Source organism: Vulpes vulpes, chromosome 10 (genome assembly GCF_048418805.1).
Source record: "Vulpes vulpes isolate BD-2025 chromosome 10, VulVul3, whole genome shotgun sequence".
NCBI lineage: Eukaryota > Metazoa > Chordata > Mammalia > Carnivora > Canidae > Vulpes > Vulpes vulpes.
In genome coordinates, this window is record NC_132789.1 from 92649006 (window position 1) to 92674405 (window position 25400).

General features: G+C 34.4%; 1 pseudogene; it reads right to left on the minus strand.

Moving 5' to 3' along the window:
• Window positions 1-22556, minus strand: part of LOC112926942 (cell cycle progression protein 1-like) — a 37639-nt pseudogene extending 15083 nt beyond the window's left edge.
• Between the last annotated feature and the right edge of the window lie 2844 nt (window positions 22557-25400).

Below are 25400 nucleotides of genomic sequence, written 5' to 3' on the forward strand. Positions count from 1 at the left end.
TAATCAGTAAAAAATAACCATGCACATTTCTGGTGTTTACTGTGATACTGCATGAAGGGACTGTCAGTACCCAAGGGGAATCACTTATCAGGTCCAAACTTCAGAGTTGTCTAATTTTAACTGCATTTGAGTGCTTCATCACCTAATACCTCCCTTTTTCTCTCTCTCTTTTTTTTAATTCCTTATCAACTTAGCAGTTAAAATATTTTATTCAATCTCTCAGGACCACAATTTGATATACTCAGTTTAAGGAAGCTATTTGATATACTCAGTTAAAGGAAGATGTTTCATCAATGAAAACAAATGAAAGCATTTTGACTTCCCTAATTTTTCTTAGTTTTTACTACCTGTGATACAGAATGCTATATAAATCTGTTGCTATACAAAGTAATGTGTGTCTAATTCATGACATTTCCACCAAATTTAAAATTCCTTATTTTCTTTTTCAGTTTTAGGCCCCTCATGGCATTTTTAAAATGTCTCCAAAGTATTTAGGTTTAGTATAATTTTGTTAGTACTATTTAGCTCCTAACTGGTTGCTTATAGAAGAAATTCGCAATTGCAAGTAACGGTCAGAATTTTGCTAAATAGGAGAGTCCATTCTAGCTACATGAAGGAAATAGTAAATAGTTATAGATTCTTTAGAAGGACTCCAGATACAGACTCTAAAATGAGTTATCAGGGATACCCTGCAATGTCAAACTCTCCTGCCAAGAAAGCAGCTACTTGTGACAGCTATTGAATTAAGAAACTATTGGCTTCAGATCTACACGCTCCTGCCCTGATCCAAAGGCCACTGGATTAGGAAGATGCTGCTAAATTTGGAAGTTGGCTGTATACCTGCAGCCTCCTGGAGGATGATATTTCCACTGTGTTTCACAGCAGCAAAATAGATCTCCAAATTCTATGTCTTTCCTCATATGACTCAGTTCAAAATCCAAGTCTATTGAGCATACATCAGAGTAGTAGAATCAGTCTCAGAAAGAACTCTAGCTACAAGAGGGCCTCAGAAATGTAGTTTTAAGCTTCCTAGTATCTAGGAACATCTGGGTGGCTCAGCCATTGAGCGTCAGCCTTCATTTAGGGCATGACCCTGGGGTCCCAGGATCGAGTCCCACGTTGGGCTCCCCGCATGGAGCCTGCTTCTCCCTCTGCCTGTGTCTCTGCCCCTCTCTCTGTGTCTCTCATGAATAAATAAACAAAATCTGAAGAAAAAAAAAAAAGCTTCCTAGTATCTGTAGGAAAGGAGTCTGGAAGATAAGAAGGGGTTTGGAATGCATATTGGAAAACCAAACCAACAACGATGGACTCACAAGCAAAGCATGGCAAAATCTCACACGGAGTCACAAATAATTACACAGTAAAAATAAAAATGGGAATACTGGCAAATATATTTATTTATAAATAAGGATACTATGATTTTTAATCTTGTACAATAAGTAAATTGCTATTGAATAACACTTTTTAAAAAAGCTTTTGGGACTCCCTGGGTGGCTCAGCGGTTGAGCGTCTGCCTTCCGCTAAGGGCATGAGCTTGGGGGTACAGTGATGGAGTATGCATGGAAGCTCCTTGCATGGAGCCTGCTTCTCCCTCTGCCTATGTCTCTGCCTCTCTCTGTGTGTCTCTCATGAATAAATACAAAAAATCTTAAAAAAAAAACTTTTGCATAAAACATGTATTATTTTAATAATTAAAGTATTAAAAGTCCATTAAGGCTGTTGAAAATTAACAAAATATAACCAAATTATGGGCAATAATAATCAGAGTAAGGGTAAAAGGTTTTATATATACATGTAAATATATATGTAAATATAATGTTACGTATACATATATAGCATATGACATATATCTGCATTTTTTCCTTACTTATCGTTAAAGATCGTTGAGATTGTTAAGCATTCTAGAAAAAATGAAAACGATTTATTGTGAGATTTTAGCATATGCTGTAGTAAAATACATGTCAACAAAAACAAGATGGTGGTTGAATGGTAAATATAATAAGGTTTTTACATTGTACTCTAGAGAAACCAATAAAAACTAACACAAAGTGTCATAGTCAAAAGCTCTAATGCAGAAGATAAAATAGAATATTTTTAATTTCTAAAAATTTACTGAAATAAAGCAGAAATTGAGAAACATAAGAAAAATAACAAGTATAAAATACTTGTCATGATGGAATATTTAAACTCAACCATGTCAAAAACTACATTAAAAATAAATGGACTGACACCCCATTTAAAAGCAAAAGATTGTCAAATTGGATTATAGAAAAAGCAAGATTCTAGTATATGCAACTTGCGAGAATCCCTTTTTTTTTAATTAAAAAGATATGTACAGGGGTACAGATTCAACTAGTTAGGTGTGTCTGTCTTCAGCTCTGGTCATGATCTTGGGATTGAGCACCACATACACACTGAAACTAAAAGTATGGGAAAAGACGAACAAATGCAAATTCTTAGTTTAAGAAAATGCATGTTGTATTAATAAAACTCAAAATAGACTCCAAGACAAAGAAATAAAGGGAGGCAAGTCATAATGATAAAAAAATGAATTCATTAAGAATACATAACAAAGTTAAATATGTGCATGCCAACCAAAAGAGCTTCAAGTTACACAAAGCAAAAATTGAGAAGACTTTAGGGATAAATTCAAAAGAACCCACAATGATAATAGGATATTATCTCCCTCAGAAATTTCTCCCTCAGAAATTGGTAGCAAAATCAGAAAAAAAAATGCAGTAAAGTTAAAAAAAATTGAATAGTATTATCCAAGTTGACCTAACTTACATTTATGGAATATTACAACTAAAAATCTGAGAAATTAATTTTATTCAAGTTTACATACAATATTTACCAATATAAATCAGGTATTGTAGCATAAAATAGATCTCAATAAAATTAAAATGCACTGAACTCACACAGTAATGTTTTCTGCCCATAAGAGAATTAAATCAGAGATCTATAGCAATAAGATATCTAAAAGAAATTCCCACAAAATTGGAAATTAATAACACACTTTAAATCCAAGGGTTAAAAAAAAGAAAGAAATTGCAAGTAAAATTTGAAAATATTTTGAACTAGATGATAATGAAGGAACAGCATAATATTGTAGAATATAAGCTAATGCTATTTTTACAGTTTTATATTGCCCATATTAGAAAATGTATTTTAAAATAGTTAAATCAGTGACTTAAGGTTCTGTCTTAAGAAGATAAAGCAGAATAAATAAGATCATAAAGATAAATGTGAAATGAATGAAATAGAAAATAGACAAAAATAGAGAAAACTAACAAAGACAAAATCTGGTTCTTTGAAAAGATAAAAAAATACTGATAATCTCTTAGCATGACAAGTCAATAGTAAGAGTGAGACAGACATTAAAAAGTTAATAAAGAGATGTTTTGAACAACGTTATGGTAATAAAATTAACAACTTAAATAAAATGGACAATTTTCTTGAAAAACATCGATTTAAAAAACTGCCCAAAATTTTAAAATTGAATTAAATCCACATTTATTATAATTTGTCAATATAAACTGTAATGCTTTCCAACAAAGAACAATACAGACACTAATGACTATATCAGTGAATTATACAAATACGTAAGGAGAAATAGTGTCCATTCTCTTTAAATAGATGAAGAGAGAAGTACTTTTATTAGCACTCATTATTCCAATCCTAAAATCAGAGAAAAGCATTGCTTAAAAACAAACAACCAATCAACTAAATAACTCATGAACATAAATGGAAAAACTAATGAGTAAAATAAAGCAAAATAATGAAAAGCAAAACATTGTTGGGGGTAAAACTCTTAGAGTTTGCAAACAATAAATAGGGTACAAATCTACAAATCTACAAATTATTAGAACTAATTGAAAATAGTATGACCAAAGAAAAAAATGTCATTACATAAAACCATTTGAATTTCTCTTTAATTTTAACCCACAACTAAAAAATAAAATTCAAGGGACATCTGGGTGGTTCAGTTGGTTAAGTATCTGACTCTGATTTTGGCTCAGGTCATGATCTCAGGGTCATGAAATTGAGACCCACATCAGGCTCCGTGCTGGTAGTGGAGCCTTCTTGGGATTCTCTCCCTCTATCTTTGCCCCTCCCCCTTCTCTCTCTCTCTAAAAATAAAATAAAATAAAATAAACAAAATAAAATTCAAAACACAGTTTTTTCAGGGTTCTTCAGAGAAACAGAACGAACCATATATATATACACATATAACAAATACACACACAAATATATATATACATGCATATAATGTATATGTGTGTGTGTATATATATGTATATATATACATGCATGTATATGTGTGTATATATATCTGTGTATGTATGTGTGTGTCTGAGGGAGAGATTTATTTTGAGGAACTGACTCACTTAATGTGAGGGCTGTTAAGTCTAGAATCCATGGGGCAAGCCAGCAGTCTAGAAAGTCAAGCAGATTTCTATGCTGCAATATCAAGGCAAATTCCTTCTTCTTTGGAAAATCTCAGACTTTGTCTTTTAGACTCTCAAAAAAATTGGATATGATGAGAATATTCTGCCTTACTTTCAAAGTTAGCTGATTTTATTTTTTTTAAGATTTTATTTATTTATTCATGAGAGACACAGAGAGACAGAGAGAGAGAGAGGCAGAGACACAGGCAGAGGGAGAGGCAGGCTCCATGCAGGGATCCTGAGTGGGACTCTATCCCAGGACTCCAGGATCACGCCCTGGGCGGAAGGCGGCACTAAACCACTGAGCCACCCAGGGATACCTCAAAGGTAACTGGTTTTAAATGCCAATCACATCCACAAATACTTTCTCAACAATATCTCGACCAGTGTTTGACCAAATAACTGGGCAGTATAGCCTAGCCAAGTTGACATGTAGAATTAACTATTGCTGTTGTCAAATCTTCCCCAAATGATCTACAGATTAGTACCAATCTCAACAAAAACTCTAACAAGTATTTTTTTTGTCAGAATTGATGAGCCTATTCTAAAACCTTTTATTATTATTATTTTTTTATGGAAAGAAAAGGGCATTGAACACCCAAAACAATTTGAATAGCTGAAACAAGTTTGACAAGAAAAACAAAGATCAAATTTAAATAATTTGCCATACCTGATTTTATGACTTATTACAACCCAAATAATAAAGACAGAGGGTTTTATTAGCAAAAAGACAGATAAGTAGAATTGTAAAGGAATAAGAAGTCCAGAAATATACCCTGGACAATTGATTTAAGTCCATTCATCAGGTAAAGGAATCTTTTCGATGGATGTTCTTAGAACAACTGGATATTGGTGGGGCCAGGGAGGATAAACTTTCATTCTCACCTTATTCCGTGCACAAAAATTAGACCAAAATAGATCTTGGACCTAAGCATAAAACTGTAAAGCTTCTAGAAGAAAACAGATCATTTTCACAACCTAAAAGAAAATAGAGTCCTGAGACTGACAACAACAAAACATAAATTCCAGAAGAAAAAAAACTGATAGATAACAAATTTTGAAATGTAAAAATTTCTGGCCTGCTCATGAAAAGACACCAGTAAGAAAATAATATGCAAGCCACAACCTGGTAAAAGTATTTATAGTACATATGTCTAACAAAGCACTTGTTTCAAAAACATGTAAAAAGCACAAATTAATAATTTAAAAATAACAACATGACAAAAAGTAAGCAAAATACTTGAATAAACACTTTTTAAGAGAAGATCTATGAATGGATAATAAATATATGAAAAGCTATGAATGGATAATAAATATATGAAAAGGTTTTTAATGTCATTAGTTCCTAGAAAAATATAAATTGTAACCACAATGAGATACAACTACAGACCACGTAGAAAAACAAAAATCCAAAAGACTGACAAAACTAACAATTGATCAGAATGTACCGCAACCAGTACTTTCATATATTATTTTTGGGAGTATAAAATGGTTCAACATTTTTAGACAACTCTATGATATATATCTATAAAGTTAACCTTGTATCTGCTCTGTGAGCCAGACATCCAAGGGAAGGGTTATATATGTACAACAGGATATTATTGGTAATAAAAAGAATGATAAGCACAATGACTTACTACACACAAAAAAGCAGACACAAAATTATACTTGCAGTATGATTTTATTTACACAAAACTTATAAAACAAATTATTCTAAAGGGACAGAAATTGGATAATGGTTGAAGGAGCATTATAGAATAATTAGTAAGGGACATCAAGGAACATTCTGAAAGGGAAAGAAAGAAGTTCTTAATCTCGCTATAAGTGGTAGGTATAGGGTATATGCTATTGTCAAACTCCCGTACTGATCAGTTAAGATTTGTGTGTTGTTTTGTTAGATACATCTCAACAAAAATAATCAGAGAATTTTAAATATTTCATGTGATGTTTAAATGGCACAATTTATATAGCTCACAATATGTTCAAAATATTCGTGGATGGCATTAGACCAACTAACAAAACAAACCTGCACTTTTGGGTTATTGCAATTTTACTTGTACTTTTATCATACATTGCAGTTAGAAATGCCTCCCGGAAATTTACAAAGGACTTCTATCCAAAAGACATGAGAGTTAAAAAAAAAAAAAAAAAAAAAAGAGAGAGTCCTGAATGAGACATAGAGAGTACCAAGAAGGGGAATGTTGTATATTACGATTATAGCAATAACTGATGATGTCTTTCAGATATAAAAAAAGAAAACAGCCTCTCATGAGAAATATTTGCCATTAAAATAATTGTATTTCTCATACATAAGTTTATCTTGAAACAAGAAGCACACAACTCACTTGGCTATGAGAATTAGCATTCCAAGGTGTATCAGCCAACATCATTTTTTGGGTTGGTTTATTCCAAGCCTTTGAGATTAGAAGTTTGCAAAGAAAATGCTGACACAGTCTTGGTTCTGGCAGTCAGATTGCTTGCATTATAATTAGATAAGAATTTAATGATATTAACTGAAGCTGAGCAGAAAAGCTGCACAGATAAATTAGACAAATAGGATTTATGAGACTTCATTTCTGATGCAAAAACTACATTATCATTCAGTTAATATGCCCAGTCCTTTAAAATCAGCATAACAACATAGATTTCATATCCATCTGGGGCAAGAATTTGAAAATGAACCCTTAAAATTCTAGCAATAATCATTGCTTGGCAACAGGATACAGATTTAAAATGAGTTTGCTTTTGTTTCTGTCTTCATGTAAACCACCTTGGGACCACACTGAGGATCAGGAAGCTTGTCAACCAAAAGACCAATAAGTCCCTCTCCAGTGGGATAAATATAGAACGAGACTGACAAACCTCATCTGCAAGAAAATTAGTGCAGCCATAGGTAGCAGTAGGAAATAAAGTATTAATTGCCAAATATGCAGAAAACTAATAGAAACTGAAGTGGGAGTAGTTTTATGGATTCAAAATAAGTTAAGTTCACTGACATGATAAGAGTGCCTATCAGATGAAGAGGGAATTATTCCAGGTTATTTTTTTTACCTTTTAATCAAAATAAATATCTATTAGAAAATATGACTGATTAATCTTGAATCATTACAAAATGTAGATAGATCTTGTTGGCATTAATGAAAGGGAAATTACCTCTTATTTGAAAAAAAATAATGTATGCAGAGCCTCTTAGCTGGCAAGCATGAATATCTCATAAAGCTTAAGAAAATAACAAAAAAAAAATATATTACATCAAGTAGATAGAGGGAAAGGGTTTAACGTAATTGTAAGTGATCTTTTTGTTTGTTTGGACTTTAAACTTCTTTAGCAATCCCGTTAGCAGTAGTATATCATCCACCTTGGTAGAGAGAGAAGGAATGTTCTGGTTAATTTGCCTCCAAGAAAGACGTTCTTTTAAACAACTTTATTTTTCAAACACAAAGGCACTTGAAAAATAGAAAAATAGTTTAATTGTGTAGGAATGAATGGCCTCCTTTGTGTTATTATCAGCACTTTATCTTCCTCTAAATTGCTTTTGAGATTCTTAAAGAGGGAAGAGGTAGCTGAAAGTTAGGTATATTTATTTTTAGTAGATTCTTCTTTGTTGTTCTATGATACAAATATGCTCAAAATTCAGCTAATGGAAACTAGAGTTTCCGACTTACCGTGGCTCTACTTATAATTTTTTGACTTTACGAGGGTGCAAAAAGCAAGATGCCTTCAGTAGAAACTGCGCCTCGAATTTTGAATTTTGATATTTTCCAGGCTTGTGATATGCAGTACAATACTGTCTTATGATGCTGGGCAGTGGCAGCTCCCACTTAATCATGTGATCGTACACTTACAACGTTTCTGCACCCACACAACCATTGTTTCTCACCTTCGGTACAGTATTTAATCAATTACATAAGATATTCAACACTTTAACCCTATTTAGTAGGGTTTGTGATAGATGACTTTGCCCAACCAAAACTCAACTGGGGCTAATGTAAGTGTTCTGAGCGTATTTAAGGTAGGTTAGGCTAAGCCATGATGTTTGGCAGATTAGGCATATTAAATGTACTTTTGATTTACGATATTTCAATTTACAACGGGTTTATCAAGACTTTATTCCACTGTAAGCAAGGAACATTTGTACATAAATAGTATCTCTAATATACCAATATAAAATCCATGTGTATAGCAAAGATTTTTCATAAAAATAAACAAGTGCCCTACAATGATATCTAATTTTTTTGTTCTAACATTATCTATGCTTCTGAAAAATTCAAAAATTTTGGCTCTAACCTATTTGCAAGTTGGCAATATTATTGTCTGCAAAGTGGAAGTTTAACAGCAACAAAAAGAAACTGCATATTTTTCTATGAAAATGACTTTATCAATATACTAATTGGTTATTTTTACAAGAATCTTGCCCATGGCAAATATTTATTGTTCTTCAAATTCTACTATAACAAATGTTTATTAACTAACTAGTATATGTCCCAAGTTGTTGTAGGAACAAAGCCATGCAGGAGCTCACAGTTTAGTTATAGAGTCATAAGACAAGATGTAAACTATGAACACTAGAGCGACATGGAAAAAATGATGAAGTCAAAATATGGGAACAGAGGAAAGAGTTCTGGCATGCTAGATGGTGCAGGCAGTACAAATGCTATTTTTTGTCCCCCCGCCCCCGCCCCGACCCTAGAAAAGAGTTTGCTGAGGAGATGGGAGAGAGAAGGGTGGAGAAGAGCGATAATCCAAGCAGAACAGCATGTGATAAACAAGATAATCAAGAAAGAGACTGACACAAGGCACATATTGGTGACTAATGACTCAAGCAGGGTTGAGTAACAGGATGGGTACCAGTATGGTGGTGAATGTGTCTGCCATGGTGGAAAGTAATAAAAGGGTGCATGTGCTATATTGAAGACACTGAGTTTTATCTAGAAACACATAGAATGGATCACTGATCAGAGGAGAATGGTGTAGTGGAATCTTTAAGAAGGGGAGTTCTAAGAAGTGGTAGGGTGGTTAACAGACTCACATCTTACAGAGGTTGAGGTCAAGTAAAAATTAGGACCAAGAAGAGTTTTTTGTTTGTTTGTTTGTTTTGCTTTGTGTTTTTCATGTGCAATTAGATAACTGGTAGTCTTATTATTATTATTTTTTTAAGTACAGAGTGAACTACAAGGTGGTGGTAGAGATGTCAGAGAAACAAAAGGGAAGTAATGAATCATAAAACTCTCAGCCACATCCCTAACACATGCATGTGTGTGTGTATGCACACATGCATGATGAACTTATAAGAAACTTTCTTGAGGAGCCAGAAGGTGGAGATATTCCTCTTGTGTATGGGGCAAAGATGGGGTGCTGGAAGCAGAAAAAAAGGGCAAGCACTGTGGAAGAGGAATAGATAGGGAAGGATTTGTAGCATTCCACATTGTTCCACTCAGATCACTGTCTGTGTGAACTACTGGGCTTAGACTGAACCATATCTGAGCTTTCCTCTGGTTCTTCTCCTTCCCCTGTGGATTAGATCATTTCAAAGAGGCAAAAACAGAAGGAAGGGTGAAATCATCTAGTTTGCATATCTCTGTGTGTATACTGGTTAAGGAGCAAGAATGAAGACAAATAGGAAATACATGGCAAAATTGTTAACAACAGAAGCTCTATGCTCAGAGGGGTACCCTATCTCCAAACCTCAAACACCAGGGCTCACACTTTTAAAGTTTACCACATCCATAGTGCAACTATGAAAGTTGTTAGCCTCAAGGGTATTAGGTTTCCATGCACCTCTTCACAGGCTTTCCTAGACCATCCAAATAATCTAAATTACATGGCTCCCTCAGTCTTTTTTGAACCACTTTGCATTATTTTCCTTCTTAGTTTCTTGACTATCTGAAAATAACCCATTAATCAATTTTCTTGTCTGTTGACTATGTGTTCTCTCCCACACTTCATTGCCATTTAACAGCTGGACCTTCTATGTATTGTTTAATAGTTCAACCTGAGCACAAGAAGAACTCATCAGTTATTTCACATGAATGTATAAATTATTGAAACTCAGAGTTTTTGGAAAATGTTGAGGAACGACTGGAATGGCAACAGATGACTGGAGGGAAGGGAATGGGAGGGAAGACTGGAAGGTGATGTAGCTGGTTATCTTTAACCAAAAGGGCAGATAATATTATGAGGCCTACAAAATCAATGTTTTAGACCTGACTATCTCAATTCCATTAAAATTATCCATAGCAGATTCCAGCCCCTAGATGCATGAGAAGTAGCCATAAGGCAAATTGGTAGAAGACATTTTTTGAAGGGGTAAAGAGTATAGGAATATTTATTGGAGATGTAAGCTAATGAGAAGTATTGACAAGGAGTGAGGAGTTAGTGCTGGGAGGATGAGAGTAAGAAAGCTTAAAAATATAATTGAGGGCCCTGCAGAGGTATGGAGAAGCTTGCAATTTGGGTATAGCTTAAGTATGACAAGAATCATTCAATCAATATAAAAACTTTTCTTGAGTACCTAGAAACAAAAGATTCAGTTATAAGCAAAAGTTAATATATTTTCAACTTTCATGGGCTTAACAATCCAGTGGGATGAGGAAATTACTCCAGTGTCATATTAATCAATGTGTAGGTACAAGCTGAGATTAACTGCCACACAAAATGAGGAGTCAAAAAACACAAAAGCACAAAAAAATATGAATCTATGAAAGCACAGTGAAGAAGATATTTTGACGTCAGAGCTAAAGGGCAAGTAGGAGTTACCTATGGGAGTGAGAGGGGGAAAAAAGGCAATAGAGAAACAACGTGGAAATGCTGCACATGTGACTGAAGTCTGAGTTAGGGAGAGTACAGAGGAAGAAAAGTATAGAGAGTGCAGAAAACAGCTTTGAGAAATTTCATGACCTGAGTACGAGAAGAGCATTCACCATCAAAGGAGACAAAACAGCCAGTTAGACAGAAGAAAACCAGGGGATATACCTTTGGGAAAAGGGAAGAGAGTTTCAATAAGGAATGAGCTACCAACAAGGTCCCACACCACTGAGAGGTCAAATAAAATGAGTTCTGGAAAAATTTCCAGTGCATTTAAGCACTTAGAAGGGACTAGTGCTATTAAAAGTCATAATGAAGTGGACTGAGGAGGAAGTGGGAAATAGAAAAACAGAAACTACACACCAATTTGGGGGATTGGGGATATTAGGAGAGAAATAAGAAGTAGCCGAAATGAAAGGATTTTTGAAGATATGAGAAACTTAATCATGTTTAAATATCTCAGAAAAAATCCAAATAAGAGGTAGGAAAGGAAAACTTAGAGGAAAGGTCATTAGTGAGAGGTAGGAAGGGAAATTATGAAGCACAGGTTAGTGGCGGTGGTAGGGGGTGCTACATGTGGAAGGGATGCTTTACCACATACACACATAGAAGTTGTTAGGGTTCATGTTAAGGTTTGCTAACAGGGAGTTCAGGAAAATTTATGTTGAATAAAAGCCCAAGTCAACTGCTAGGAATGAAAGAAGGGGTGGTGTATGCAGCTATAGGAACCTGACCGTAGTCTAGTGTGCTCTAGGCTGCTCCTTCTGAAACATGGGAAAGACCCTGCCTAATACCATTTGCTGCTATGCTAAGCAGTATCAGGGAGGGTCCTTCCTATGTGTCAAAAAGCAAGAAGGCTATGGGAGGACTAAACTCAACATTTAGCCTGAATTTCGCATACACATACTTATAAGAAACAACATCCTGAGAAAAAATAACTCCTTACAAGTATGGCCTCTATAATCCAGATTAAGAAAAAATTCCAATCCCTTAGGTCTATATTTATCCTAAAATACTTCCTGCAACACAAAATCTCAACCTTAAGCAGCTATATAATAAAGTAAGTCTAACAATATTTCCCAGACCCCTGTAGGCAATCTATTATGTTGTACAAAACACATTAATTTAGAAGAGAATTTTATAATAGTTGAGTTTTCAAAATTTGAAGTGATTCAGGCATTTGAGATAATTTTATTTCCATTTGTTTTACTTAATGCATTGGTCATTTTTTCATTGCATTAATATAATGCCAGCCCCATTTGTAGCTACATGCATTTGATGATAAGGCACAACTGGGCATATTTTAAAAATAGACAGTAAATATCTCTCTAACAAAATATTATTGACTCTTATCCCTGGTTCAGATATGTTATCTCCGGAATAAAACAAAGACTCTCTCTCTCTCTTTTTAGAAATGTAATAAAATGTTTTAAAAGACTTTAAAAACAATGTGGAGGTAGAAAAATTCAAGGACAGATTTCACCGATTTGGGAAAAAAGTAAATGTTAATGGATGACCGACAGAAGGAAAATATCAAAACTTGTGTTTGCTTCGGTTCTTTTAAGCGAATGTTGAACATTTTTCAAATCAGAAAGGTGAAGTAAACAACATATGGAGGGATGTGAGGCCCGGGAAAGACAATGGGATAGTAAGTGAACACCTGGCTAGCCCAAATGAATTAAAATCTAATCCCAGATGGAAAACACCTGAAGGTAGAAAGGGACAATATTTTTGTTATTATTTTTATCCTCACAACTACTCTCTAAGAAAGATAAAGTAGGAACAGTTTTCCCTTTTCCATTTCTTATTTGTCAGTCTCCACCTGTCCCTGTTTGCACATTCCCAGAACCACAGGCTCTCAGTGCTGGCAAGGGTCTTGCAGATCATTTTTACAAATTCTCCTGTTTTACAGACAATGCAGCTGGCATCCTGAGAGATCAGAGAGTTGCTCAAGGACACTAGTTGATGTGAGTCACAGTCATCAAAGAACTCAGATGTCCTGATATTCAATGAATAACACTTTTTCCTGACCTGAACTCAATTCAAAAGTTGGACACTTAACCAACTGAGTCACCCAGGTGCCCCAAATGAAGAACCCTTTTAACTGCAACTGGTTATTTATTTATAAAAACTGTTCTGATCATTATAAAACCAAAGTAATCCATTCTTATTCTTCAATTTCTGTAACAATTTGATAAAACATAAATGAAAACATTTTCCCATGAAACTGAAGCCTAGCAAATATTGCCCATATTTAATATCGATCACAAGTAAACTTTTAGGTTAGTAAAAATGTAACATAAAAACGGTAATCAATAAATTTTGATGTGATTAAGTAAACACTTTATTTTAAGAAATCACTATTGTCATTTTGCTTACATAAAGTCAACTAAACTTCACATCCAAATTATTGTTAAAGATATTAATTGTTGTATTAATTTTCTATCATTGCTACATAGATAACACAAATTGAGTGGCTTTAAACAGCACATTTATTCTTTCACAGCTCTGTACACCATAGTCTGTATTGGTTCAATTGTTTCTTCTGCTTTGGGTTGGATTCCAAGGCCAGAATCAAAGTGTCACCTTGCTTGGTTCTTATCAAGAAGCTCTATAGAAGAATCTGTTCTCTAGGTCATTCAGGTTGTTAGGAAAACTTGATTCCTTTTGGTTGCAGGACTGAGGCCCCCATTTCCCCACTAGCTATCCATTAGGGACTCCCCCCTTTGTTCCCAGAAGCCTCTCCCCTATTCTTGCAAGTGAGCCCTGACATCTCAGAGCCTGAAATAGCATGCCAAATTCTTTTTATGCTCAGAATCTCCCTGATACCCTCTTTTGATGTATCTCTCTTCTACCTTCTTCCAGCTAAAGATTTTTCTCTGCTTCTACAGGCTCATGAAATTAGATGATCCAGGATAATTTCCTTACTTTAACATATACAACCTCATCTATATCTTCAAAGTTCCTTTTGCTATGTAAGTTAACATATTCACAGGCAACAGAGATTAGTGCACCATCTTTGGAGGACCACTATTTGGTTTACCACATTTGCCTAATTCTAAGACAAAAAGTACTGGTCCTTCCAAAACTCCATTGTTATGTAAAATCATGTATATATTGGAATCTAAAGTCTAGTTCCCAGTCTTTCCTTATCCCAATTTCATGCTCTGCCTTTTCAGTTCTTGCTTGTGGACTTTGCCAATTCTCGACATTAGTCACAAGAAAACTATGGAAACGTTGTGACTCTTCTAGAACATAAGTTTCACTAAAATAGGGAACAATCACACTGTGATTAGGTGAGACTGAACCACATTGTGCAACTGACACCAGTAAAAATTGGCTACTGACACCTGGTCAACATAAAGGGAAGTCTAGTAAAGTGTCACAGAGCTTGGACTTTTTATGTGCTATTGCAGCGAAAAAAGAATGAAGATGTTTAAGATATCTGCAAATGACTGAAAATTAGGCATGAAAATAATAAAAACAATCTGGATTCAAGCATATCTCAATAGGCTCAGCTGCAGGACAGAAATCAAATTAAATTCATGAGGAATGAAACATAAGGTCACTCTATTAACACAAGATGTGAGAATAGGATGTGATAGCAAAACTTGTGAAAAATTTCAGAGAATTTTAGTTTACTTCATATCTTAACCTTAAAAACCTTCCAAAAAGGTTTCCCATGAAAATGTGCAAAGGTTCTCAACATATTTCTCTTTAAATGAAACCAAAAGAGAGAAAGAACATGTTACTTTATATTTCTAGAGAGGTGGGGATAATGGACTCAAAGCATTTGCTTTTCTAAGAGGTTTTATTACGTATCTTATAATAATTAGAGAGAATTGAGTGGAGAGCTGTTCTTCACACCCTCTCTAATTACCACTCCTTGAAGCAAATTAGAATGAATCCAACTGTTTCTTACCTTGTCAAAGGCAATATTGAGGACAGGAATAATTAATTTTCAAACAGAACGGATTTCTACAGCTTTCATGTGGGTTGAATGCAAATTATATCTAAAAATATGTCCTATAACTTTTCTATCAAAAATGCTATTTTCTTGACATTTTAGACAAGATCAAATATATATATGCAATTTTATATGTTTTTCTGTGCTTCTGTATACTAGAAATGTGAATGATAAATGAGTATGCAAACACATACACAAAACTATGCCTACTTTTAGTTAACATTTTTCATGGCAAGTATGACCTACTTAAAAAATATATGCTCACTGTAGAAAAATCCATATTTATAAAAATGTATTAAATGGTGATTATTTAGATTATAAGATTTTTTGCTTTACAAAATGATGCTCAAGAAAATATTCCTACATAATCAGCTTCTCCAATGAATGTAAAATATTATTTGGCTTATTTAAATTTAATTTATTCCATTTGAAGGCAAGAATCTACTTTTTAAAATGATGTACATTTCTTGGGGCTTACTGTTCAAGTATAGATATAACAAAATAATGGAAAAATCTGTGACTAATTGCTGTTAGGAATGTGTACTCATATTTAGCTCCAGAAGCACTTGAGAAATCATTCAAAATGTAGACTTTTTTTCCCTAAAGATGTGGTTCAGAATATTGACAAGTTATACCTTCATTTATACGCGGTCGAGTATCTTGCCTAATTTCCCTCAATGGCTATTCTAAAGTTTTGCAGCTTCTCTTAAATCCTGCACTGCCTCCTCAACCTTTTATTTCTCCTCATTCACATGCATTCTTCTTCTTACCATGAGGTTTAAAAAAGAAATTTTCCTCTTCTCAAATATGCATTCCCTTCCCTCATCCTCCTCAATTCTAAACATTGTTCAGAAATGAAATTGCAGGGAAAAGTCAGGGAAATCCACATCTAATTCTTATATATTCTATGTATTTGCTTGAACAAGAGCAATTTATTTAAGGATTTTGAACATCTGTTTTCTTATTAGCTAGTGGGAATATTAACACTTACCTTGTAAGGTTTCTGTGAGGATAAATAGTTAACATCTGCAGTCGCTGATAGATGGTAGTCACTAAATGACAATCAGCCCTCAGCTAACCTCCTCTCTCCAATCACCTCCTAAATCTTTTTTGAATAAATCATTCATTCTCTCTCCTACAGTGAATCTCTCTCTCATGAGGCTCTAAATCTCCTTAATATGTAAATATGTCCCCTTCCAACCTTAAACAACAATAGCCAGCCATCCCTTGATCTGGTTTACCATTTTGTCTGCTGTCCATTTTGCCTCCCTGCATTCATAACCAAGTCTACACATCAGACAACATTGATCCATCTCCTGACAGCTATCAGGATTCCACAGGGTTCTGTCTTCAGTCGTATCGTCACTCAGTACACATGCATGAGCTACAATACCAACTCTAAAAGTGTTTCCACACTGATATTATTTTACTAGAAATACCTATTGATTATATAAAAATATAAATTCTCAGGTCCTGGCCCAGATCCACTGAACTACAATATCTGATGACAAACTCCTGGACAAAATCCAGGACATGTTTGTCCATGTTTGTCCAAACATGGACAAAATCCATGTTTTAAAGAGTTTATTTATTTATTCATGAGAGACAGAGAGAGAGAGACAGAGACATAGGCAGAGGGAGAAGCAGGCTCCTCACAGGAAGCCCAATACGGGACTCGATCCCAGGACCCTGGGATAACACCCTGAACCAAAGGCAGATGCTCAATCACTGAGCCACCCAGTTGTCCCTATGTTTTAAAAGATGCTCAGATGATTCTAGCAATGGCACAGGTTTAGGAACAATGGACAGTTATATCAGTGATTCCCCACATCTCCTTTTCAGTACTTCTCCCTCTTTTTTATTTTTTAGTACTTCTCCCTCCTGAACTCAAAATCTATATATTCAATTGCCCTTTATTTATTTTTTAAGATTTTATTTTTTAAAAAATTTATTTATTTATTTATTTATTTATTTATTTATTTATTTATTTATTTGACAGAGGGAGAGAGAGCACAAGTAGTGGGAGCAGTGGCAGGCAGAGGGAGAGGCAGGCTCTCCACTGAGCAGGGAGCCTGATGTGGGGCTCCATCCCAAGATCCTGGGATTGTGACAGGAGCTGAAGGCAGGTGCTTAGCCAACTGAGCCAGGCAGGCACCCCTCAATTGCCCTTTAGGTTGATATTTATAGTTCATGGAGTTGATGATAAAGCATCCCTCAAGAATTGAAAACAAGGACATAAGACGGCCCTTGGAGGACTACAATAATTGCATCAATTTATATTGGGACCAGATCTGTTATTTCCTGGAAAAGGAAAGTAGATATTTGAATGACCACCACTACCTAATTTAATGATATTTAAAAGAAAGATGAAGAATGGAAGCTGGAAAATATATAGAAGCACAGTTTGGAGAAGTACAATTGTCATGTTGGTCATGATCAGTGAAAAGAGAATCAGAATCTTGACACACGAGTATACTAGTTAAGGGAATTATGCTTTCTCTTATAAGATGAAATGTCTTAATGTACATCACTATGATCTGTATGAAATGACAGTGAAGACCCTGTATCTCATTTGTTCTAACTCTGTATGTATAGGAAAATGAACCTACAAATTGGGCAATATGTATATGTTCACAGTTATTACATGCTAGGAGGAGGAAAGAATAAATAAGTAAACAAATATATATAATAATTTTAAGTGCTGTGGCATAAGTAAAGCTACACATTGTCATGTCCCAGTGACTAGAGCAGACTAGTCACTCTGTCAAAAAGGCAGAAGTGAGCTGATAACGTTCATGATACTAAGGAGTTACTGATCAAGACAATAATGAGAGGCAAAGCATTCCAAGTAATGGAATCAGCAAGTGTAAAAAAAAGGCCTTAATGGAACAATGAACTTGGTTGGTGGAAAAACAGAGAAATCTAAAAAATCTAAGCAAGGTTAAAGATAATGAGGGAGAGCGGTAGACAAAATATGTAGAGATTGGAATTCATTCTCAGTATGTAATGGGAAACAGAAGGAAGGTTTAGTTCATGTGAATGTTAATGATTAGATTTATTTTGACATTACACTTGCCTGCTTGCTGAAGAACAGAATGTATAAAGGTGCGAGAAGGTGCTAGAAGTCCAGGTAGGAGGATATGATAATTCAGTTTAAGAACTGAGGTTTGCTTGGAATTGGGAAGCATCAGTGAAGATACAGAAAAGTGGACAGATGCCAGGCCTGTTTTTAACAGAGCTAAAATGTCCTCCTACTGGCTTGGATACAGTGGGGTAAGGGATGTAAGGAATTGAGGATGGGTTCTAGGTTTTGAGTTTGAGCATCTGAGTGAAATGATGTTGCCTGGAGAAATATGTTGAGGTGGTGGTCATCAAGAGTTTCATTTTGCCCATGTTAAATATGAAATGCGTGTATGAGACATCCAGTTAGAATATCAAGTAGACCACAAACATAAGAGCTTGGAGCTCAGTGGAGTTATCGAGGTAGAAGTACATATTGAAGAGCTATCAGCTTATAAGGTTGAGTGATAGGGATGATCACAAATTGAAAAGCATGGGGAGAAGAGTAGCACTGAGTCCTGGAGCACTCTATCAATTTTCAGAACCAGTCAGAAAGACAGAAGTATAATTGTTAATTAATATTGTAAGAGGTCAACCCTGTTTTGAAGTTCAGATCCACTTTTCAACCCCAGTCTAAGTAAAATAAACACACCTTCCTCTGAGCCAAACCTGGGTCATCCTTAATAATGTTCTCTCCCTGACAATTTACATTTAATATAACCCTTACTCTTTCCAGTTTTACCTCCCAAATATCAAGTGAATATATTCAGTTCCACTCTCCTGTCCTCTCCCCGACCTGTTTTACTGTTTCTGTTTTAGTTCCTGCCCTCATAATGTAGCATGTGGATTAAGTTTAGTGGTGTCTGAATCCAGTGTTTGGACTTCATTCCTTCCCTCCTCTACTGTCATAATGGTGTTTTGAAATGTAAATTGGTCTTTACCATAAAGACTTTAATGAGTCTATTGCCTTTAGAACTTAAAATTTCAAACTCTCTTGCAGTTTTACAATCCTCTATACCTTGAAGAGTGACCCTCTTTTCTCAAAGTGTCTTATCACACCATATCTAAATCAATAGAATTCAAACTCATATGCCCCTTTCTTCGCATTTTCCTGTTCTAGAGCTTCATAGTCCACCATGATAGTTACTAGCCATATGTGGCTATATAAATTTAACTCAAAATTTAAAATTCAGCTCCTCAGTCACACTAGCTACAATTAAAAGGCTAATTAGCCACATGTGGCTAGTGTATGCTTTATTAGAACATTTTCACCATCACAGACACTATTCTATGGGATGGTGATGATCTAATACAAACTTTGGCTATTTTTTCACAAATTCTCTACAAAATAAAGGGAAAATGTCATTGGAAGCAATATTTTATATTTTCCTACTCTTAACCTCAGAAATACTAAATCATATGTCTCTCTTTAATGTTACCATAATGTCATAGACAAACTACTCTTACAACACTTAAATTACTAACTTACTAACTTATTAAATAACTAAACTTATTTATGTTATAATTGTTTTAATTCATTTTCTGTGTTTATTTCATAAAAATAAACTATGATGTATGTGAAATCACCTTGGTATCTATAATGTTTTCACTGGACACTAAATATAGTAGGCATTCAAGAAAAGATAAACTCAAAATGGATGAGAGATCTAAATGTGAGACAAGAGTCCATCAAAATCATAGAAGAGAACAGAGGCAACACCCTTTTTGAACTCGGCCACAGTAACTTCTTGCAAGATACATCCACAAAGGCAAAAGAAACAAAAGCAAAAATGAACTATTGGGACTTCATCAAGATAAGAAGCTTTTGCACAGCAAAGGATACAGTCAACAAAAGACAACCTACAGAATGGGAGAAGATATATGCAAACGACATATCAGATAAAGGGCTAGTTTCCAAAATCTATAAAGAACTTATTAAACTCAACACCAAAGAAACAAACAATCCAATCATGAAATGGGCAAAAGACATGAAGAGAAATCTCACAGAGGAAGACATGGACATGGCCAACATGCACATGAGAAAATGCTCCGCATCACTTGCCATCAGGGAAATACAAATCAAAACCACAATGAGATACCACCTCACACCAGTGAGAATGGGGAAAATTAACAAGGCAGGAAACCACAAATGTTGGAGAGGATGCGGAGAAAAGGGAACCCTCTTGCACTGTTGGTGGGAATGTGAACTGGTGCAGCCACTCTGGAAAACTGTGTGGAGGTTCCTCAAAGAGTTAAAAATAGACCTGCCCTACGACCCAGCAATTGCACTGTTGGGGATTTACCCCAAAGATTCAGATGCAATGAAACGTCAGGACCCCTGCACCCCGATGTTTATAGCAGCAATGTCCACAATAGCCAAACTGTGGAAGGAGCCTCGGTGTCCATCGAAAGATGAATGGATAAAGAGGATGTGGTCTATGTGTACAATGGAATATTACTCAGCAATTAGAAACGACAAATACCCACCATTTGCTTCAACGTGGATGGAACTGGAGGGTATTATGCTGAGTGAAATAAGTCAATTGGAGAAGGACAAACAGTGTATGTTCTCATTCATTTGGGGAATATAAATAATAGTGAAAGGGAATATAAAGGAAGGGAGAAGAAATGTTGGGAAATATCAGGAAGGGAGACAGAACATAAAGACTCCTAACTCGGGGAAACGAACTAGGGGTGGTGGAAGGGGAGGAGGGCGGGTGTTGGAGGGGAATGGGTGACGGGCACTGAGGTGGACACTTGACGGGATGAGCACTGGGTGTTTTTCTTATGTTGGTAAATTGAACACCAATAAAAATTAATTAAAAAAAAATCCCCACACACTAAAAAAAAAAAAAAAAAAAAAAAAAAAGAAATATTTGCCAAATAAAAAAAATCCACGAATACATGAAAAAAGGAATGAATTAATATGGACTTTGGGACTTCTTCTTTGATGGTATATTTTTATCAGTATAAAAAGATATAAAATGATATATCAAAAAATTACATAATATAATAAAATTTAGGAAGAAAGATGAAAGTTTATTTTTAGTTTTTTGAAAATTCATCGAAAATAAGCATGGAGTTTATAATGATACAAAAATGCAGAAAGTAGTTGAAATATCATTCATTTAAAAGAACAGAGAAAAGGTCCTAAGAAAAGGCAGTTGAGCATACAATCAGAGATCCACCATTTGATGATCCATTAAAAAGAGAGGGATATTAGGCACACATTATACCATCAGTCTCTAACAAGTCACATCTTAGTCTAGTTGATTCAAATAATCTGTTTTATTTAATCTGTAATAAAAATCTTAATATATTATAACATAAAATAACATAATATAAAAGTAGTAAATATTGAAAAATCAAAATCATTCTGAAAATAGTATAAAAGGCATAAATAATAGGAAAGTTTTTGTAACTACTTCAATTAATATATGGCATTGTTTGAAAAATACATTAGTTCAGATTCATGGGTCGCTCTGTCCATTAAGCATCTGACCTCATCTCAGGTCATGACCTCAGAGTCCTGGGATCAAGCCCTGACTACAGCTCCATTGATCAGTGAGGAGTCTGCTTGCCCCTCTCCTTCTCCTTCTGCCCTTCCCCTGCTCATGCACTCTCACTCTCTCTCTGTATCTCAAATAAATAAATAAAATCTTTAAAAAATATTAGTAAAAATATTTAGTGGATTAGATTATTATACATGAAGCATATTATTAAAATAGGAAAAAATCCCTCATTTTTATTTAACAACCTTTTCAACTTTGGATGGAATATAAGATATCTAGATATATTATTCCCCTTGGTTCTTCATGTTGACTAATAGCCTAAAATATAAGTGGATCCAGAATTCTCAAGAACTAGTTACATAAACAAGGAAGCCATTTAATAATCTCATATCACAAAATGTCTGGAGATAGGTTTTTTAAAGTTTAGTTCATTTACTAAAAACTACAACTTTCTTTTTTTTTTTTTTTTGCTCCACTCAAAGATTTGGGAGTGCCTTCACCAATGTCTCAGAATATCTGCTGCAATTCTAAACATGTCTTTACAAAAGTGCCCCCAAATAGGAATGAAAAGCATAGGACAAAATTTTTTTTTCTCTATACAGGAATCCCTTATATGTAACAACAAATTTTCACAGAAGCAGAATCTTTTTATATTCTCTTTGCCAGATGAGAAACAAAGGCCTCTATCTATTTCCATCATTATGGAATGGAAATGGATTGTTCTGATTGATAAACTAATCATGACTTACCTCTGGAATGGGCCATATCACCATCGAAACAAAATTAGGATTCTGAGAGCAAGGAAGACAGGGGAAATGACTAGTATGCAGACCGAGAGGTCTGCCATAATCATAAAAATCATTAAAGAAAACCATGGAAATTACTAAAACTGATATACGATTATAAGTACAGGTGGTCTGAGAAACAATTCTGAGTATGAGAATAACAAAAGAAATAAAATATCATGTTATTTCTCTTGTATTACTAAAGTAATTCTTAGCCTTTCTTCAAAGCACTTATATCCTCATGATGAAATTTTACCACTATGAAATGTCACCTTATACCTGGTAAAGCTCTTCTTTTGAAATCTATTTTATCTGGTATTAATATAGCTACCTCAGGTGTCTTATGATTAAGGTGCATGGTATATAAATTTTCTATTCTTTCATTTCTATTCTATGAGTGCCTATATATGTATATATATATGTATATATATATACCTCCATACTGTTTCTCACAATGGCTACACTAATTTACCAATTTATACCAATAATGTAAGGCTTCCCTTTTCTCCACATCTCTGCCAACACTTTTTATCTATTGACACCAAAATAAGTCCATCATAACAGTTATAAGGTAACAAACAACTCCTTGTGGTTTTGACTTACATTTACCTGATGTTGAGTAGTGTTGAGCACTTTTTCATGTACTTAGTGGCCATTAGTATGTCTTCCTTGGAAAAAATATCTATTCAGATCCTCTACCCATTTGCTAATGGAATTATATATTTTGCTATTGAGTTGTAGAAGTTCCTTATTTTGGTTGTTGACCCCATATCAGATATATGTTTTACAAATACAGTCTCCTATTCGGTAGGTTGCATTTTCATATTATTGATTTCTTTCACTATGCAAAGCTTTTTACTTTAACATAGTCCCACTTTTGTTGCCTTTGCTGTCACAGCCAAAAAATTATCACTAAGACTGATACCAAGTAGCTTTTTTCCTGTTTCCTTCTAGGAATTTTATGGTTTGAGGTGTTACATTTAAGTCTTAATCCATTTTGAGTTGATTTCTGTGTCCAGTGTAAAGTATTTGTCTAGTTTCATTCTTTAGCATTTAAGTGTCCAGTTTTCCCAATAATAAAGAGACCATCCATTCCTCATTGTATATTCTTAGCTCTTTTGTTGTTAATTAATTGACTATATACGCATGGGTTTGTTTCTGGGCTCCCTATTTTGTTCCATTGATCTCTGTGTCTGTTTCTATGCCAATACCATACATTTTGATTACTATGGCTTTGTAATATAATTTGAAATCAGAAAGCATAATGCCTCCAGCTGTGTTCTTCTTATTCAGGATTAATTTAGTTTTTTGTGTCTTTTGTGATTCCATATGAATTTTAGGATTGTTCTATTTCTGTGAAAAATGTAATTAGTATTTTGATGAGGATTGCATTGAATCTGTAGGTTACATTCAGTAGCATAGACATTTTAATAATATGAATTATGTTAATAATTGGAAGAATTAATGTTATTTGTGTTCTCTTCAATTTATTTCATTAATGTTATATAGTTTTAAATGTACAGGTCTTTCACCTCCTTGGTTAAACTTATTCCTAGGTATTTTAATCCTTTTGATGCAATTCTCTTTATTTCTGATTTCGAATGATTTGGCTATAATGTAACTGAGTGTTCTTTATTTTTCTTAAATCTTGTCTAGAGGATATTGAGCATATTTGCCATCAAATTTGGAACATTTTGACACTCATATCCTTAAATAATTTTTATTTCTCAATTTTTCTTCCGTTTTCTTCCCAGACTCCAATTACTTAATGGTAGACCACTTAATATTATGCCACACATTACTGTGGTTCTTTCTTTTTTTCTCTCTTGGTGTTATAGTTTCAGTAATTTCTACTGGTCAGTCAGTCTTCAAGTTACTTGATCTTTTCTCCTGCAGTACCCAAACTTCTTTTAAGCTTACCTAGTGATTTTTTAAAAATTCTTCTATTACGATTTTGTGGTTTTAGAATTTACATTTGTTTTTTTCTTACTGTGTCTATTTTTCTAATGACACCCCCCATTTCTTTGTCCATTATGTTAATCTTTTCCTTTAAAATAATGAAATTTTTACAGTAGCTGTTTTTACATTTTTGTCATCTATAGGTTTGTTTCTATAAACTGCATTTAAAAAATGTTTTTACATCTTTATTCTAGAAAGAGATAGAGAGAGAACATGAGCATAGGGAGGAACAGAGAGAAAGGGAAAGAGAATCCTAAGTGGACCCTGTGTTGAGCATGTAGCCTAACATCGGGCTCAAACCCAGGATCCTGAGATCATGACCTGAGCCCAAATCAAGAGTCAGCTGTTTAACCAACAGAGCCCCTCCAGGAGCCCCTCTATTCATTGCATTTTTGTCCAAGTTACAGATCACATTTTCTTGCTTCTTTGTATTGTATTTTTTTGTATTGTATGGTGGACTTGTGGATATTATGCTGTTTATTTTAATTGTAGTATAGTTAACACACTATATTTCATTAGTTTCAAGTGTACAACATGATTCCACAAGTCTATAAGTTATGCTGTGCTCACCACAAGCATAGCTACCATCTGTCACCGTGCACTGCTATTATAATACCATCAACTGCATTTCCTATGCTCTACCTGGTGCTACTCTGTTTAGAGTCTGGTTTTTCTCCCTGTTAGAGAATATTAAGCTTTGTTTTAGCAGTGAGTGAATTTATGGATGATTTTTTACTGATGTTTATGTCAAATCTGAAAAAAACACATGTATTAATCAATCACACAGACAAATCAAAAGATAATTCTCTGAAGAGCTCAAGAAAAGGTACAGTGATTGATTTCCATTTTTACTAAAATTATGTAA